Here is a 19,628-nt window from a genome sequence, read left to right as displayed (position 1 = left end):
TGCAAATCCAGAGCTTGATTGCTGCTGGTTACCATTGCAGATATCCCTTAAGATGGCTATTTGCCTACATGGTGCCCTGGACTAAAGCTGAAAGAAAAGCCATATGTTTCCATATTAGGCACTTGCTTTTCCTCACAACATGATCTGAGCCCAGAGGTTAAAGTTAGGGTGACCAGACAGGAAGTGTGAAAAATTGGGACAGGGGTAGGGGGTAATAGGCATCTATCCAAGACAAATCCCCAAATATCGAAACTGTCTCTATAAAATTGGGACATCTGGTCACCCTAGTCAAAGTCAACAGTGAGTCTCAGCTACTATATTCAGATTCAAATTTACATGAGCAAAGGCTCAGATGGTAGCCCTACAATCTATGATGCACAGCCAGCCTACAAGCCAACCAGCTCAAAGCAAGCCTGCAGGCTCCTGGAATGTTGCCATCATACCCCTGAGCACTTCAGAGTGCCTCAATGGCACTTCAAGGTGACCTCCACTGCTTCAACGTTGGAGTGGCATTGCCCTGCATATTCTCTTGTAGAGGCCCAGATGCTGTGCCAATTCATCTGAGAAGTAGCCTCAGGGGCTGCTCTGACTTACAGCAGCCTCCCTCAGGATCCATACAGGTTGCTTTGCAGCCCAGAATACCCTTAGTGCCAAGTGCTACAGCAACAGATCTTCCCCTCCCCATTTGTCCCTGAACCCGCCCTGTGCAGAAGAGTGGAATGTTAACCTTATGTTGCTCCTGCACCACAATAATTTTCCCTTGGCCCACTATGGCTCATTTATGGTTCCTACATGTCTCTAGAGCAGCATTCAGGGGGCAGAATTGGCCCTGCATGTTCTAGCAGAGCCCAGCTCCTATAGATCATGCCGGGGGAATATTGCAGAGATGATGTTCTCTGTCCATAAGGGAAGAATTTGTGGAGAGTACACTTTACACTTCTACTGAACATCACTTAGAGCAGGAGTGGGAAAACTATGGCCCAGGGTCTGCATCCAGTCCTTAAGACATTTTAATCCAGCCCTTAAGCTTCCACTGGAGAGCAGGGTCCGGGGCTTGCCCGCTCCGGCGCTCCAGCCAGAGAGGCGGGGTCAGGGGTTGCCCCACTCCACACATGCCATGGCTCCACCCAGCTCCCAGGAGCAGCGGCATGTCCCCCCTCTGGCTCCTACTCATAGGGGCAGCCAGGGGGCTGCGCATGCTGCCCATGGCCCAAGTGAGGCCCCCACAGCTCCCATTGGCCAGGAACCGCGAAGAATGGGAGCTGCAGAGGCAGCACCTGCGGATGGGGCAATGCGCAGAACAGCCTGGCCATGTCTCCACATAGGAACCAGAGAGGGACATGCCGCTGCTTCTGGGAGCTGCTTGAGGTAAGTGCCACTCAGAGCCTGCTCCCCCTGCCCCCTTCCCTGGCCTCAACCCCGTACCCCAGCTCTGATCACTCTCTTGCCCTCCAAACCCCTTAGTTCCAGGCCAGAGCCCCTCCTGCACCCTGAACTCCTCATTTCTGGCCCTAACCCAGAGCCCGCATGCCCAGCCAGAGCCCTCAACCCCTCCCACACTCAAGTTTTGTGAGCATTCATGGCCCGCCACACAACTTCCATACCCAGATACGGATGGACCTCAGACCAAAAAGTTTGCCCACCCCTGACTTAGAGGCAGGTTGTAGGATGGAGCTGCTTTCTCAGAGGAGGCTATTGCACCTTGTATCAATTGACAGCAGGGTGAGTGTCTTCTCTTGGGTATGTGGGAGGTGAGATAATTATAAAAGGAGAAAACGGAAGCTCCGGAAAAAGGGGTAAATTAAAGTCACTGTTACCCTATTGGCTTTATGTTGGAACAAGTAAGTGAAACTCAGCAATCTCAGTTTGCAGAAATTAATGCATGCCATCTCCTCAGTTTTACATGTGTTCAGACACTGCATTTTGCATTTGGAGTTTCAGGTTCAAACGAGCTCTAAATTCAAAGTCTGCCAAATCCCCCAAGTTGCATCTGGCTTTGAGCTGAAACCATGTGAAACCACAAACCTCATAGCAAACCTTTTGACTAACCTAGGCTGAGTATCTGGCTTCTAAAGAAGTCAGCCAAATTCTCCCTGATTGCTGGTTTTCTTGCCAACATTTCACTCCTTCAAGTGAGACTGAAATCCCTTCAGTCTGCTCTCTTGGTTGGGATGCCAGGAAAGGCAAAACCTATACTTGGATGCCTTGGGACCACTATCACCAAAATCACAGGCAACAAAAAGTATTGATAAATAGGAAAATACTTTAAACATGCTCTGCACATCTCTAACTCAGAAAAGAACAGCTCAGTGAATGCTTTTAACAGCTGTTTAATGATAAAAAATGAATCTCAAACAGCTCTGCAAGCATTCATTTGGCTGGCTCCTTAGCACACTGTGCACATGTTTAACTGTTTACAGTACATGGTTTTAACCTTCATCCAAAATTAGATACAGATCTAGCACTTGCAAAAACACAGGCCTAATCCTCAGGACAACACGCTGTACTCTGCTGGACCAAGCAACAGCATAAATAGGGGAAAGCCATCTGCTTAAGTGGTCCAAACTCAATTAGTTTACATTAGCTATTCCATCACCACTTAGAGATGGTCTGATTTAACAAACACAAAATCTCTAAGTCAGTGGAAAGCTAAAAATGCAAAGCCATTATTTCCTAGCTTTGTTATGTCCTTAGCAAGGTTATATAATCACACCATTACTTTGCTCTCAAATTAAATACATAATATATATTTTTAAAAAATTGTTGTGTGGAGAGTGTAGGATATGAAGGTCTTGGCTACATTTAATGTGACTGTTTTTCCTCTAAACCATAGTAGTGGACCAGCCTGTGCTGCTAAGGCACCAAGCTACCACCAGTGGATTTTCAGTCTTGCCTAGATATGACCGTCCCCAATTCTGATACTCCACCAATATTTTATGTTTTGAGATTTTAAAACACTTATTAGCCAGTTGTTTCCAATTATTCCTACTCAGTGGAGGCTGGAAGTGAGGAGGAAGTTCTGTCAATAAATCAGAGCAAAGAATTCAGTTCATGAATTTTGCTTTTGCAGAACGAATGCCTTTGGAAGGGAAACCCACCTACATTTCCCCATAATGTGCATTTATCTGTCTGGGTTAGGATGCTAATTCTGTGGATTGTGCTTGTTGTTACTCAAGAGTCTGCAGGCAAATTAGAAAAATAATAGTTTTGTTACAAAACTGACTTGGATTGTAAGCTCTTCAGGACAGTGACTGGTGTATTTTCGTATTTGTTAGTCCACACCTAACACAAAGAGGCCCTGATCCTGATTGAGGGCTCTAGATTTGCCACAATGTAAACACTAAATAATTTTAACATTCCAGTTGGAACTGTACTAACGGGCTGAAGCAGGAACAGCCTGGTTCTACATGATCTAGTGAATAGGACGCCAGTTTGTCAGTTAGTAGAGCTGACTTCTGTTCCTGGCTCTCCTATTGACTCACTGTGTGACCTTTGGCAAGTCACTTCACCTTTCTGTGGCTCAGTTGCTTGACCTGTGAAATGGGAGGAATAATACTTATCCATCTTTGTAAAATGTTTTGAGGTCTAGGTTAAAAAGTACCATGAAAAGGCTATTATCTATTTAGCTTTATTCCAGAACTCCTCCCCCACAGCTCACCTGCGGTATTGAGAGAAAAGAACACACCCAACCAACACAACACATATGCATCTGAAGAATTCGGTTTTTTATCCATGAAAGGTTATGCCCAAGTAATCTGTTAGTCTTTAAGGTGCCACTGAACTCCTTGTTGTTTTTGTGGATTCAGGCTAACACAGCTACTCCTCTGATACATGACAACACATACAGACACTCCCCTGAAGTGTGGTTCAAGCCTTCTGCCTGGTGCTTGCTCCTTAGAGTGACTTCTCCCCTCTCCTCATCTGGTTTGACTCCTGGGTTCTTTTTTGTGACACCTGGTGCCTCCAGCTGAGGTACCTCACTGTGCCCTGGGACACAAGGGTGCTGTCCCTTGGGAACCTGAACAATGCTACCACTGCTGGGAAGGAGCATAAAACCTAGTGAAAAAGAAATAATAAATTACATCAACACAAACCCAAGCAAAGAAATGACACACCCAAAAATAACATTGTGAAAAAGCAGGACTTTAGTGGGAGCAGGAAAATAGGATCTGGGAAAGGTTTAGGGTTAACTAATAAATATTAAAACATCAACAAATTAACCAATTCCTCTTCTCCCAACACTCACACCTCTCCCCAACCCCCAGCTCTCTCCCTGATACCTTCCCAGGTCGGTGCTACATTGAGGATGATTCCGGGGACAAGTGCTGCAGCGCTGTGAATGTTGGCCGACTTAAACAAAAAAAGGTCCTTTTACAGAGTCTTCACCCAGAGAGCTGATAGGTAAGGTCCCATGGGAATTAAGACTGAGGGGAAAAACAACTGAAGAAAGTTGGCAGTTTTTCAAAGGGACACTATTAAGGGCCCAAAAGCAAGTTATTCCGATGGTTAGGAAAGATAGAAAATGTGGCAAAAGACCACCTTGGCTTAACCACAAGATCTTGCATGACCTACAAAATAAAAAGGCGTCATATAAAAAATGGAAACTAGGTCAGATTACAAAGGATGAATATAGGCAAATAACACAGGAATGCAGAGGCAAGATTAGAAAAGCAAAGGCACAAAATGAACTCAAACTAGCTACGGGAATAAAGGGAAACAAGAAGACTTTTTATCAATACATTAGAAGCAAGAGGAAGACCAAGGACAGGGTAGGCCCACTGCTCAATGAGGAGGGGGAAACAGTAACAGGAGACTTGGAAATGGCAGAGATGCTTAATGACTTCTTTGTTTCAGTCTTCACTGAGAAGTCTGAAGGAATGTCTAGTATAGTGAATGCTTACAGGAAGAGAGTAGGTTTAGAAGAGAAAATAAAAAAAGAGCAAGTAAAAAATCACTTAGAAAAGTTAGATGCCTGCAAGTCACCAGGGCCTGATGAAATGCATCCTAGAATACTCAAGGAGTTAATAGAAGAGGTATCTGAGCCTCTAGCTATTATCTTTGGGAAATCATAGGAGACGGGGGAGATTCCAGAAGACTGGAAGGGGGCAAATATAGTGCCCATCTATAAAAAGGGAAATAAAAACAACCCAGGAAACTACAGACCAGTTAGTTTAACTTCTGTGCCAGGGAAGATAATGGATCAGGTAATCAAAGAAATTATCTGCAAACACTTGGAAGGTGGTAAGGTGATAGGGAATAGCCAGCATGGATTTGTAAAGAACAAATCGTGTCAAACTAATCTGATAGCGTTCTTTGATAGGATAACGAGCCTTGTGGATAAGGGAGAAGTGGTGGATGTGATATACCTAGACTTTAGTAAGGCATTTGATATGGTCTCGCATGATATTCTTATAGATAAACTAGGAAAGTACAATTTAGATGGGGCTACTATAAGGTGGGTGCATAACTGGCTGGATAACCGTACTCAGAGAGTAGTTGTTAATGGCTCCCAATCCTGCTGGAAAGGTATAACAAGTGGGGTTCCGCAGGGGTCTGTTTTGGGACCGGTTCTGTTCAATATCTTCATCAACGATTTAGATGTTGGCATAGAAAGTACGCTTATTAAGTTTGCGGACGATACCAAACTGGGAGGGATTGCAACTGCTCTGGAGGACAGGGTCAAAATTCAAAATGATCTGGACAAATTGGAGAAATGGTCTGAGGTAAACAGGATGAAGTTCAATAAAGATAAATGCAAAGTGCTCCACCTAGGAAGGAACAATCAGTTTCACACATACAGAATGGGAAGAGACTGTCTAGGAAGGAGTATGGCAGAAAGAGATCTAGGGGTCATAGTAGACCACAAGCTTAATATGAGTCAACAGTGTGATACTGTTGCAAAAAAAGCAAACGTGATTCTGGGATGCATTAAAAGGTGTGTTGTAAACAAGACACGAGAAGTCATTCTTCCGCTTTACTCTGCGCTGGTTAGGCCTCAACTGGAGTATTGTGTCCAGTTCTGGGCTCCGCATTTCAAGAAAGATGTGGAGAAATTGGAGAGGGTCCAGAGAAGAGCAACAAGAATGATTAAAGGTCTTGAGAACATGACCTATGAAGGAAGGCTGAAGGAATTGGGTTTGTTTAGTTTGGAAAAGAGAAGACTGAAAGGGGACATGATAGCCGTTTTCAGGTATCTAAAAGGGTGTCATCAGGAGGAGGGAGAAAACTTGTTCACCTTAGCCTCCAATGATAGAACAAGAAGCAATGGGCTTAAACTGGAGCAAGGGAGATTTAGGTTGGACATTAGGAAAAAGTTCCTAACTGTCAGGGTGGTTAAATACTGGAATAGATTGCCTAGGGAAGTTGTGGAATCTCCATCTCTGGAGATATTTAAGAGTAGGTTAGATAAATGTCTATTAGGGATGGTCTAGACAGTATTTGGTCCTGCCATGAGGGCAGGGGACTGGACTCGATGACCTCTCGAGGTCCCTTCCAGTCCTAGAGTCTATGAGTCTATGAGGGGCAGGGTCCTTTCCTATCTCCCTGGTCTGGAGTCCTCTGGAGGTCTCAACTGGTTCTCAGTAGCTGGTGCCAGGCTGGGTTTCTCCCACTGTGGCTGCTGATCTCCACAGGGCTGGAACTGCCTAACCCAGGGGTTAGCAACCTTTCAGAACTGCTATGCCATGTCTTTATTCATTCACTCTAATTTAAGATTTCGCGTGCCGGTAATACATTTTAAGGTTCTTAGAAGATCTCTTTCTATAAGTCTATAATATATAACTAATTATTGTTGTATGTAAAGTAAATAAGGTTTTTAAACTGTTTAAGAAGCTTCATTTAAAATTAAATAAAATGCAGAGCCCCCCAGACCAGTGGCCAGGACCCAGCCAGTGTGAGTGCCACTGAAAATCAGCTCCTGTGCCTACCGCTGTTCTAACCCATGCACTGGATCCCACTGCTGTTCAAAGACACCCTATGTTGAGAGGGGAGTTAATCATAGATTCCCTGAGCTGTTCTGCTTCCCCCTCAGCTCCCAAACTCAAAGCTCAAAACTGAAACCAAGGACATGTCTATCTTACAAAATTATGTCAACTTAAGTAACACTGGCAGACAGCTGCTGCAATAAAGACATTGCTTTTGCATATGCACACTGTTCTTCTTGTGTCGGTGGCATGCATCCTCACCCTGAGCACTTGTACCAACTATACTGTCAGTGTGGGGTATTGTGGGACAGTTTCTGAAAGCCGTTAACAGTTGACTTATCCAACACAATATCTACACTGACACTGCGTTGACCTACCTACATCAACATTGACTCTATGCCTTTCATGAAGGTGGAGTTATTATGTTGGCATAGCAGGGCAGTGATGTTGGCGGGAGCAAAATTTCAGTGTGATATCTGGATAGTTAGATCGACATAAGATGCCTTGTGTCAATCTAACTCTGTAGTGTAGACCAGGCCTAACTCTAGTTTCTCTTTGTCTCTGGCCTGGTCTACACTACGTGTTTAAACTGATTTTAGCAGCATTAAACCGATTTAACGCTGCACCTGTCCACACAACGAGGCCCTTTATATTGATATAAAGGGCTCTTTAAACCGGTTTCTGTACTCCTCTCCAACGAGAGGAGTAGAGCTGAAATCGGTATTACCATATCGGATTAGGGTTAGTGTGGCCGCAAATTGACGGTATTGGCCTCCGAGCGGTATCCCATAGTGCACCATTGTGACCACTCTGGACAACAATCTGAAATCGGATGCAGTGGCCAGGTAGACAGGAAAAGCCTCACGAACTTTTGAATTTCATTTCCTGTTTGCCCAGCATAGAGTTTTGATCAGCACGGGTGGCGATGCAGTCCCAAATCCAAAAACAGCTCCAGCATGGACCGTGCGGGAGATACTGGATCTGATCGCTGTATGGGGAGACAAATCTGTTCTATCAGAGCTCCATTACAGAAGACGAAATGCCAAAGCATTTGAAAAAAATCTCCAGGCTATGATACAGAGTCCACAGCACAGTGCTGTGTGACAAGCGTAACAGAAAGCCAAAGAATCAAATGGACGCTCATGGAGGGAGGGAGGGGGTACAGAGGACTCCAGCTATCCCACAGTCCCCGCAGACTCTGAAAAGTATTTGCATTCTTGGCTGAGCTCCCAATGCCCTGTAGGGTCAAACACATTGTCCAGGGTGGTTCAGGGTACATCTCATCAATTTACCTCCCCTCCCCCCCGTGAAAGAAAAGGGAAAAAATCTTTTCTTGACTTTTTTATATGTTACCCTATGTCTACTGCATGCTGCTGGTAGACAAGGTGCTGTGGCACTGAACAGCAGCATCCTCTCCCCTCCCTTCCCCAGTGGCAGATGGTACAGTGAAGAAGGACTGGTAGCTGTCCTTGTCATCATCCTGTGAGTGCTCCTGGCTGGCCTCAGGTGAGGTCGGCAGGGGGGGCCTGGGTAAAAATAGGAATGACTCCTGGTCATTCCTGGTAGATGGTACAGAACGCCTGGTAACCGTCTTCATCATAGCAACTGGGGGCTGAGCTCCATCAGCCCCCCCCTTTCATGTCTAAAGAAAAGAGACTGTACTCCCTGGACTATCATAGCAGTGGGATGCTGGGCTCCTCTCCCCCCACCATTTAATGTCCTGCCTGGGCTATCATAGCAGCTGGAGGCTGCCTTCCCCTCGTTTTATCTCACTAAAAAGTCAGTGTTTCTTATTCCTGCATTCTTTATTACTTCATTACACAAATGGGGGAGGACACTGCAACAGTAGCCCAGGAGGGTTGGGGTAGCAGGGAAGCAATGGGTGGGGTTGTTGCAGGGGCACCCCCTAGAATGGCATGCAGCTCATCATTTCTGCAGGATCTGACACGGAGCGGCTGTGCTCTCTGGTACACTGGTTCTCTAGTACACTTGCCCCATATTCTAGGCAGGACTGAATCTATTTTTAGATACAACATAAAGGAGGGAATGACCCGGGGAGTCATTCCCATTTTTGTCTTTGTGCCCCCGGCCCTCAGCGAAGGTCAGCCAGGAGCACCCATGACAGCAGCAGACAGTACAGAACAACTGATAACCGTCATCTCATCACCAATTTACAATGGCACAGCAGACAGTACAGAATGACTCGCTCCCTTGCAATGGCAAATGAATGCTGCTGTGTAGAGCTGCAGTACCACCTCTGTCAGTGGCATCCAGTACACATACGGTGACAGTGACAAAAGGCAAACCAGGCTCCATAGTTGCCATGCTATGGCATCTGCCAGGGCAATCCAGGGAAAAAGGGCGCAAAATGATTGTCTGCCATTGCTTTCACGGAGGAAGGAATGAGTGACGACATTTACCCAGAATCACCTGCTACACTGTTTTTGCACCATCATGCATTGGGATCTCAACCCACAATTCCAATGGGCGGGGACTGTGGGAACTATGGGATAGCTACAGGATAGCTACCCACAGTGCAACGCTCCAGAAATCGATGCTAGCCTTGGACCATAGATGCACACCACCGAATTAATGTACTTAGTGTGGCCACGTGCACTTGATTTTATACAATCTGTTTTACAAAACCAGTTTATTTAAAATCAGAATAATCCTGTAGTGTAGACATACCCTCTGACTCAGACTGTTCCCACCCACTGAGGGGCTGAGCAATCCTGGCTCATCCTTGGCCCAGCAAACTGCTTGTCCATATCCCCCCGAGGCAGAAGCCACCGTATTGGCCTCAGCAGGATTTTCTAGTCCATTCTGTCCCAAATCTCATCCCTGCCTCTAAGCATGCTGGGAAATGGTGCTAGAAGGCTCTGGTAGCCTTTATTGTTGTACCGTTGGGTAGGACTCCTAGAAGCTCAATCCAGCATTGCAGGATTGGGCAAACTCCAATTGGGAGTTACAGAATTAGAAGTATTTACAATCATCAAAGCAAAAACTCTCACTGGTCGATCAGTAAACTTTGCCAGGGTTACTGGCCTAGTGGATGGGAGGAAGCAATACACATGCTATATCTTCATTTTAGTTACACTTTGGACATAGTCTTGCATGACATTCTCATAAGCAAACTATGGAAATGTGGTCTAGATAAAATTATTATAAGGTGGGTGCACAATAGAACAACTGGATTGGTTGTAGTGCTGCTGAAAGGAATTTGGGGTCATAGTCAATCACAAATTAAATATGAGTCAACAGTGTGATGCAGTTGTGCAAAGGGCTAATATCATTTTGGAGTATATTAGCAAGAGCGTTGTATGTAAGACACAGGAAGTAATTGTCCTGCTCTACTCACCACTAGAGAGGTGTCAGCTGGAGTACTGTGCCCAACTCTGGGAATCACACTTCAGGAAAGATATAGACAAATTGGAGAGAGCCCAGAGGAAAGCAACAAAAATGATGAAAGGATTAGAAAACCTAACCTATGAGGAAAGGTTAAAACAGGGCATGCTGAGTCTTGAGAAAAGCAGACTGAAGAGAGACCCAATAACAGTCTTCCAATATATTGACTGTTTTAAAGGGGACTGTGACCAATTGTTCTCCATCTCCACTGATGACAGGACAAGAGGTAATGGGCTTAATCTTTAGCAAGGGAGATTTAGGAAAATCATTATAACTATAAGGATAGTTAGGCTTTAGAATAGATTTCCAAGGAATCCCCATCACCGGGGGGGTTTTAAGAAGATGTTGGACAGACACCTGTGAAGTTAATTTAGGTTTATTGGGTCCTGCCTTAGTAGAAGGTGTCCCTGCCTGCAGGTATATGGGATCTTGGGGAGCAATTACCACACAGGTGGGGTGCAAAATAAACTTTATTAAGAAAATGCAAAAACAGGGAAAATTTAATAGTGAGGGGTATGGGGTTTGTTAAGGTAGGCAATTGGGGAGGGAGTTCTTTTAGTATAGTATAGGGGGTTTCAATAGTGGGGTACAATACAGTGGGGTACAATACAGTTGGGTACAATACAGTTGGTAACCAACTAACACTGAAGTATAAATGTAACAGGTAGCTAACAATTTCTAGGTAAAGGGTGTGTCACAGCAGCATATAACCAACTAACAGTTATGGGTAAAATGTGTTAAATAACCAACAACTTTAGGTAAAAATGTGTCACAGTGGTGTAAATATAAATGTGAGGTGTGTGAGAGAGAAAAAGGGTAACCAATGGGGTTTTATGCTAGACTTCAGTAATACAATTGAGGTTTGGCAGCAGTAGGAGCGGGGTGAACATGTGGGGGAAGGGATTAAAAGAGAGAGAGAGAGAGAGAGAGAGGCAGTGGTAGAGGAATGAGGTTAGGGGATGGGGGAAGAGGAGCACGTGGTGGAGCAGAAACCAAAGATAGAGGCGCTACAGAGGGGGATTTAAACTCAGGGAGACACAGAGAGCAGACAGGCTGCAAGTTTAAACAGCAGAGAGACTGCAATAAGTGACTGGGGAGCTCGGGGGGGGGGAAATTGGGGCAGTGGGAAGACAAATTTAAATAGTAAAAACCTTATCTATCCCCTAACTTAATCAAACTTATATAAAATGACAAGCAGCTACAGAATACAACCAGGCAATGATTTTCTAAACTTATCTTAACCAACAATTAGGCAACACAACAAATATCACAGAAACTTACAAGCTCTACAATCTTAACAAACTATGACTTATTAAAAAAAAAAAACAAGACCTATGGTGCACCTTATGCTATGGGGAGGTTACAGAGGGCAGAGTGGTATGTATCCAGGACCCAGCTCCAAAGGAAGCCAAGGGATGGTAGCTACAGCGGTGGATACAGCTGAAAGCAGAGAGCCCCAAGGCAAAGCCCACAGGAGCAGAGCTTAGCAGTGGCAAAGAGCCCTGTAGTTTAAGAGAGGTTTTAAGACACAGACCAAGGTTTAGCTTGAGTCTGTGTGCTGGGGAAACAGAGCCAGCAGCTAAAATAATAAAATAAAAGTATAGAAAGTTTTACAGAGGGATTCTTACCAGTCCCCAAGGCAGCAGCAAAGGCAGAAGCAGCAGCAACATCAGAAGAGGCAAGGAGGGTTCGGTACAGTCTCAATAATCAGGAGATCTCTCAGGTAGCAATTCGTTTTTCGTGGGGGGGGGTTTCAAAAACGGGGGTACGCTCAAAAATAAACGAGAGCGGAGAAAGGACCCCCCAGAACCCCTGGCTGATCAGACCAGGCAGCAATGCAGGAACCTTTCTGAGGTGTGTTTCAAAATGTCTGGTTTTAAAGGCAAACTTGGGCAGTTTCCCACCAGTAATCCTGATAGGCTCCCTCTGTCACAGGGGAGGGGGCACAGGGGAAAAACTGAAGGTAAGCCCAGAGACATGCCTGGACATAGTCCTGTGCAATAGGTGACTCAAGAGCACATGAGACTATGACTCATGCCCAGGATCTTAAAACCACAATAGGCCTTGCAGCTCTGGACATTGCCTACCCTACACCAAGCCCAGGTTCAACGAGGTGATAACAGGACTAACCCTTTGAAAAGGGCAGTGGTCCCATTAGCATGCAGCACAAGTGGCCATCCCTTTGAGAAGGGCAATGGCTCTTGTTAAACAACTTAAGGGGCCCTCCCTTTGAGAAGGGCAGTGGCCCTGGTAAACAACTTAACAGCCAGGGAAGGGCGGCCACAGGAGAACAGAAAACAAAATGGAGTCTGGGGAAACAAAATGGAATAGGGGAATAGCTGTAACAGACATGCCCCCCTGGCCGACCTGAACGGGCTGTGAGGGGGATGTCCCATGCAAAGACCAAAGAAAGGAAGAAAAAAAAAAGAGGAAAAAAAAAGGTTTTACAAGTCATCGTCTTCGTAGTATGGAGGTGGTGGTTTGCTGCTGTCCAAGGGGATGGAGGAATACCTCATCTGCAAAGGCAGGGCTGTCACAACCTTATGAATTAGCTGCTTGACCACTGCTATCCCCAACAGAAAGGCCACAAGAACAATAGCCACAGTGATAAGCCACTGCTTGATGGACTGAGCCCAGGTCCCCAACCCCCAGCTGGACCACTGAGCTTGCCACCAATCCCACTGCTTACGCTCTTCACGAATCTGGACGGCGAGGGAGGATAGTTGGTCAGCCACGGCTGAGACATTGTTCCACCCAGGCTGAAGGCGCAGGCAACATTGTCCTTTAAAGCGAGGATCGAGGTCCTCCAAGGCGACACAAAAGTCCTTCTGTAGGATGGTCTGGATCAGAAGACGGTTCTTCTCGGCGTAGTTGGCTAGGATAGTGAGGGCGTCGCTGGTTCGACGAAGTCCTTCTGCTGTGATGTTGGTGAGGGCTTCCAGACCAAGCGACAGTCCACGGATTTGCTGTAAAGGTAAACTGTATGAGAGGGGGTTAAACTGTATGTACCCTCCTATGACCATCTCGGTGGCTGACTTGAGTCGCTCCCATGCGGTGGCTGTTCGTCGTTTGCGTGGTGAGGAGAAGAAGGGGCGACGGTGGTGAAAGAGCCCTCCTCCCTTTATGACGACTTGCCCGATGGCACATACCCCCTTTGGGAATGCGGGTAGAGCAGTCCGGGCAATGTTGTTTCCACAGAGCCACACTTGTCCTGGGGAAGAGGGTAAAAACTGGTCATGGATGGAGCTTCGCTGGGGGGATTTCTGGCCAGGTGGTATATCGACCTCCATCCATAGTAGGTGGGCGGCTCTGACCTGTCTCAGTTCTACATGGGTCTGAGCTGTGGATAAGTATTGGGTGGGGTTAAACACTCTACTTGTTGAAAGATGATTAATAAACCTGGTGAACTCAGTGCGGTATCTTGAGCTTCCTTTCTTGGGGTTTGAGTTAGGCCGAGGTCCTATGAACCATTGGGTGCAATTGGGATACTGCCCCAACGGAGTGGGATTGGAGAAGCCAAAGAACACGATGCAGGGGGCTGCTGGGAGTGGTCCTGTCACCGCAACAGGGGCGAATGAGTTGGGTCTTCGGTCGTCGCTGGTGGTGTTGCATGTGAACAGAGGCCGATGAACCCAGTTTGTGTTGTTGCAGGCTGAAGCTGGATGCTGTGGAGTCAGGTTCGTGAGGGGGAGGAACTCCCAGAGGAAGGGGGACCCTCCCTCTGAGGCCTTTGGTCTTGTACAGGCAACGCAATCGTGTGATGGGGGACATCTGACAGGTTCCCGATGAGGACCTCCTGTAGGGCGTAGGCTCTCAACCAGGCAACCAGAGGGTTTTCTCGAGGCGGGGTGGCAATCATGGCGACTGATTCCTATGGAGACATAAAAGAAAGGTGGCCCCTCTTAGGGCCTGTTATGACTGAACACTAAGCCAGTTGTGGTGGACCAGGTCAGGCTTGCCCCGTCCATCTATTTGAATATGATAGGTGTTAGGGAACCGGCCAGGTGTGATGATGGTGGCTGCTAGTGGAGTGCAGGTTCCCTGGGCATTGGGAATAGAGACCCACACTGGCTGAGAAATACTATAGGCAGGTTTCCAAGGTTCCCGTGGTTTAGGAGCAATTTCTGGCCATCGGCTGTATGCTGTATTAAGGGAAATGAGGGCTTGAGGCAGGACCCGGTCCCACCCCTTGTAGCGCTCTTCCCATCCCAGAGCTATGGCCAAGGCTCTTTGCTGCTCACTATTGAGCTTACGTACAACCTCCTTAGTGAGGCCCTTGTACAATAAGAACCCAAAAATTTTGCGTTCTGTAAATGAATGCTGTGAGTACTGCGGCCTGGGTTGTGAACTGGCATGTGGGGGGTGTGGACTGGCGTGTGGTGGGGGTGGACTGATGTGTGGTGGGGGTGGACTGATGTGTGGTGGGGGTGGACTGATGGGTAGAGCTTGGGCTGAGGGCCATCTTATTTTCTCGAGGGCTTCATAGAGTCGCCCAATGGGGCGCCTAGCATACCCCCTTAGCCACAGAACTGCCCCAATGTCAGGGGTGGTACTGCTATCCATGGCTAAGTCAATGGCAGCTTCATCTATGGGTATCTCAGTGGGGTCAATAACGTGTCTGAAGGCATTGACCTGGTTAATCTGAGCCTGAGTGAGCCCCAGAGGGTGTTGGGTAGGGGACCACAGCATGATGGACCCCCCTGCGATGGCACATCTGAGGGAAGAGATGTCCTTGACGCTTCCTCTGGGGACTTGGATCCCTTGAAGGGAGTGCTGTAAATGGAGGAAGGCCAGTGCTGGGGCGGTCAGGGGCCATGCAGTGTTAGATATTACCAGGCTCCCTGAGAGACCCCTGGACCAGCTACTGGTCCTGGCTAATACTATGCCCTCTTCTCTATCCACTAACTCTTGTCCGTTTTCCAGAGCCAGGCGGCCTAGCCACAGTAGTGGTGGCTCACTGGCCCCCCTAGCGGTGTCCGAGATGAACTCCTTCATCTCTGCTTTGGAGCGAGGTCGGAGTTCTGTCACCTGTGTGGTATTGCCCTGGTTATCAATCTTTATACGACTGATGGATACCGGCAGGGCTTCACCAGAGGTGACAGTGGGTGCAGGTTCATGGGCTTGGGCCTCTAGAGGGGCTGAAGGTAGGGCTGGGTATAGTGGGGTTTTCTTGAGGGGAGATGAGGTCTCTGGGTGGGTATATGGGGGTGGTTTTTCAGGGGATTTATTGGGACTGGCCAGGCTAGAGGTCAGCGGTGGTCCCTCCTGGCTAGCCTGGCTAGTGGCCTCCTTGGCTGAGGTCATTAGGGCCCCATGGAAAACAGTTAGTTTATCAAGGGCCTGAGCCAGGATCTCATAGGTAACTGTGGCTACCTTTTGGGGCTTATATATGTCATGCCACAGTTTCTTGGGCTTTCGAATTTCATCCAGCTTCTGCACCAGTTCTGTTAATATCTGGTGGGTGGGGGACCCCTGCAAAATTCGAGGTTCAGGGGCGAGCTTAGATGGAGCCCAGCCGCAGGCTTTCACAACCCTTCCCACCTCTCTCCAGAGGCGAGTGGGATCTGAATCTGCGGCTGGCACTCCTGCCTTAGTGCAGACTGGCCGGAGGCTGGAATCAGCAGGGCTGGCCCTGAATGTGGGGTGGCAGGTTAAGAGGCACCCCACATCAGTGAGCCCCAGGTGGGTGGTATACACCCTGGAGCTCTGGCCTTTGCCAATAGTACAGACCCATTCTAGGGCCTTAGGCTGCTGTTTACTTTGCAGCAAGTGGTATTGTAGGTGGTTGGTCTGATCTTCCTCTGTCCCAGAGGTCTTGGCCTCTTTCCAGGGACAGGGAGGGCAGTAATTGTTACCCCAAGATCCTGTTCGTGACGCCATGTCCCTGCCTGCAGGTATATGGGATCTTGGGGAGCAATTACCACACAGGTGGGGTGCAAAATAAACTTTATTAAGAAAATGCAAAAACAGGGAAAATTTAATAGTGAGGGGTATGGGGTTTGTTAAGGTAGGCAATTGGGGGAGGGAGTTCTTTTAGTATAGTATAGGGGGTTTCAATAGTGGGGTACAATACAGTGGGGTACAATACAGTTGGGTACAATACAGTTGGTAACCAACTAACACTGAAGTATAAATGTAACAGGTAGCTAACAATTTCTAGGTAAAGGGTGTGTCACAGCAGCATATAACCAACTAACAGTTATGGGTAAAATGTGTTAAATAACCAACAACTTTAGGTAAAAATGTGTCACAGTGGTGTAAATATAAATGTGAGGTGTGTGAGAGAGAAAAGGGTAACCAATGGGGTTTTATGCTAGACTTCAGTAATACAATTGAGGTTTGGCAGCAGTAGGAGCGGGGTGAACATGTGGGGGAAGGGATTAAAAGAGAGAGAGAGAGAGAGAGAGGCAGTGGTAGAGGAATGAGGTTAGGGGATGGGGGAAGAGGAGCACGTGGTGGAGCAGAAACCAAAGATAGAGGCGCTACAGAGGGGGATTTAAACTCAGGGAGACACAGAGAGCAGACAGGCTGCAAGTTTAAACAGCAGAGAGACTGCAATAAGTGACTGGGGAGCTCGGGGGGGGGAAATTGGGGCAGTGGGAAGACAAATTTAAATAGTAAAAACCTTATCTATCCCCTAACTTAATCAAACTTATATAAAATGACAAGCAGCTACAGAATACAACCAGGCAATGATTTTCTAAACTTATCTTAACCAACAATTAGGCAACACAACAAATATCACAGAAACTTACAAGCTCTACAATCTTAACAAACTATGACTTATTAAAAAAAAAAAACAAGACCTATGGTGCACCTTATGCTATGGGGAGGTTACAGAGGGCAGAGTGGTATGTATCCAGGACCCAGCTCCAAAGGAAGCCAGGGATGGTAGCTACAGCGGTGGATACAGCTGAAAGCAGAGAGCCCCAAGGCAAAGCCCACAGGAGCAGAGCTTAGCAGTGGCAAAGAGCCCTGTAGTTTAAGAGAGGTTTTAAGACACAGACCAAGGTTTAGCTTGAGTCTGTGTGCTGGGGAAACAGAGCCAGCAGCTAAAATAATAAAATAAAAGTATAGAAAGTTTTACAGAGGGATTCTTACCAGTCCCCAAGGCAGCAGCAAAGGCAGAAGCAGCAGCAACATCAGAAGAGGCAAGGAGGGTTCGGTACAGTCTCAATAATCAGGAGATCTCTCAGGTAGCAATTCGTTTTTCGTGGGGGGGGGGGTTTCAAAAACGGGGGTACGCTCAAAAATAAAACGAGAGCGGAGAAAGGACCCCCCAGAACCCCTGGCTGATCAGACCAGGCAGCAATGCAGGAACCTTTCTGAGGTGTGTTTCAAAAATGTCTGGTTTTAAAGGCAAACTTGGGCAGTTTCCCACCAGTAATCCTGATAGGCTCCCTCTGTCACAGGGGAGGGGGCACAGGGGAAAAACTGAAGGTAAGCCCAGAGACATGCCTGGACATAGTCCTGTGCAATAGGTGACTCAAGAGCACATGAGACTATGACTCATGCCCAGGATCTTAAAACCACAATAGGCCTTGCAGCTCTGGACATTGCCTACCCTACACCAAGCCCAGGTTCAACGAGGTGATAACAGGACTAACCCTTTGAAAAGGGCAGTGGTCCCATTTAGCATGCAGCACAAGTGGCCATCCCTTTGAGAAGGGCAATGGCTCTTGTTAAACAACTTAAGGGGCCCTCCCTTTGAGAAGGGCAGTGGCCCTGGTAAACAACTTAACAGCCAGGGAAGGGCGGCCACAGGAGAACAGAAAACAAAATGGAGTCTGGGGAAACAAAATGGAATAGGGGAATAGCTGTAACAGACAGAAGGGTCTGGACAGGATGACTTCTCAAGATCCTTTCCATCTCTACATTTCTATAATTCTATGAAACTTGAGGTCAGGGCAGAGTTAACTACAGTAGCAAGCTCTAAAGCCAATGAATTCATTGAAAGTGCCATATCTTTGGATTCTTTATCTTATCCTTATTGTTTCATTGTCCTAGTGAACATCACAGAAATTCTGGGCTGGAAAAAAAACCAAACACTGTTCATAATTTCATTACAGTGCCATGAAGCTGCCCACCGTTTGTCACTGGACACTTTTGCATAGACTGAAATGAGAACAGCATGTGTTAATCATAATCCATGCATGCCATTCACACATCTGAACAGTGAAGACAGTTGTTTGTATGTAATTTTGGGTTGGGTTTCATTCTCTGCTTTCTAGAGGATTCACTTTAGCTTTAGAAATAGATTTTGTAAAAATATAAAGGGATAGAGTGTGCACACAGACTCTGATATTGAAGGTTTATCTGGAAAAAAAGGGGATTTTTTAAAAAGAAAATGTAGTCTCCAAAGAGGCATAAAATGAAATCATTTTCTAAACCTCTCCCCTGATGCCTGAACTTTTGGGTTTGGCTAAAACAGGATCTAGATCCAAACTGTGACTTTGCAACTCCAAACTCCGACCCACCAAGGGTTGGGAAGACCAAAGCCACCTCTGATTTTTACCCACTTCAGTTCTCAGATGCAGGTAGAATACTCCATTCAAACCACTGAAGTGGCCGTCTACATAGCAATCTAGCTCTGTTGCGTCCAGTAGCAATACCAATGAAAACAGATATAGAGATGGGTATTATTTTTGCTTCACTGAGGTGCTTCACTTCAGCTTGGTCTGCACTTGAAAGATATCTCGGCATAGCTATGTAGGTCAGCCACACCCCTGATGGACATAACTGCTGACATGACTCCCAGTGTAGACACCACTGTGTTGATGGAAGAATGCGTCTCTTGATGTCACTAATGCGCTTTGGGGAGGTGGTGTTTCAACACCAATGGAAAACCTCCTTCTGGTGATGTAGGCTCCATCTGCACTATGGGGTTGTGCCAACATAGCTATGCTGGTATAGTCTCTGTACTTTGGACCAGTATTTCCCAACTGGTGTGCTGTCAGGCCAGAACAGGTGTGCCATGGAATTTTTTGAAAAAAGTACATGTGAGAACAAAGGGGGCAGGGAGGAAAGCTGCCTTCTGCTTGGCTGTCTGCCTCACTGCCCCACCCCCTCTAAGGGCAGAGCAATCAATCAGAGCTCAGTCTCCCTTTCTTCCCCCTCCCCTCCTGTGTGAACAACAGGTTGTCTCCTTTGCCCCAACCCTTCCCTCCAGAGCCGCCAGCCGGGGGCAGGGAAGAGAGCCCCTGGAACTTGAGGAAAGGTTGGGAACCACTTCTGTAGAAATACCCTTACAGTATAGAATAATTATCTGGTAAGGGAAGGAATGAAATTTGCCTCCTGACA

Source organism: Gopherus evgoodei, chromosome 1 (assembly GCF_007399415.2).
Source record: "Gopherus evgoodei ecotype Sinaloan lineage chromosome 1, rGopEvg1_v1.p, whole genome shotgun sequence".
Lineage (NCBI taxonomy): Eukaryota > Metazoa > Chordata > Testudines > Testudinidae > Gopherus > Gopherus evgoodei.
Note: the sequence above shows the minus strand (reverse complement) of the source record.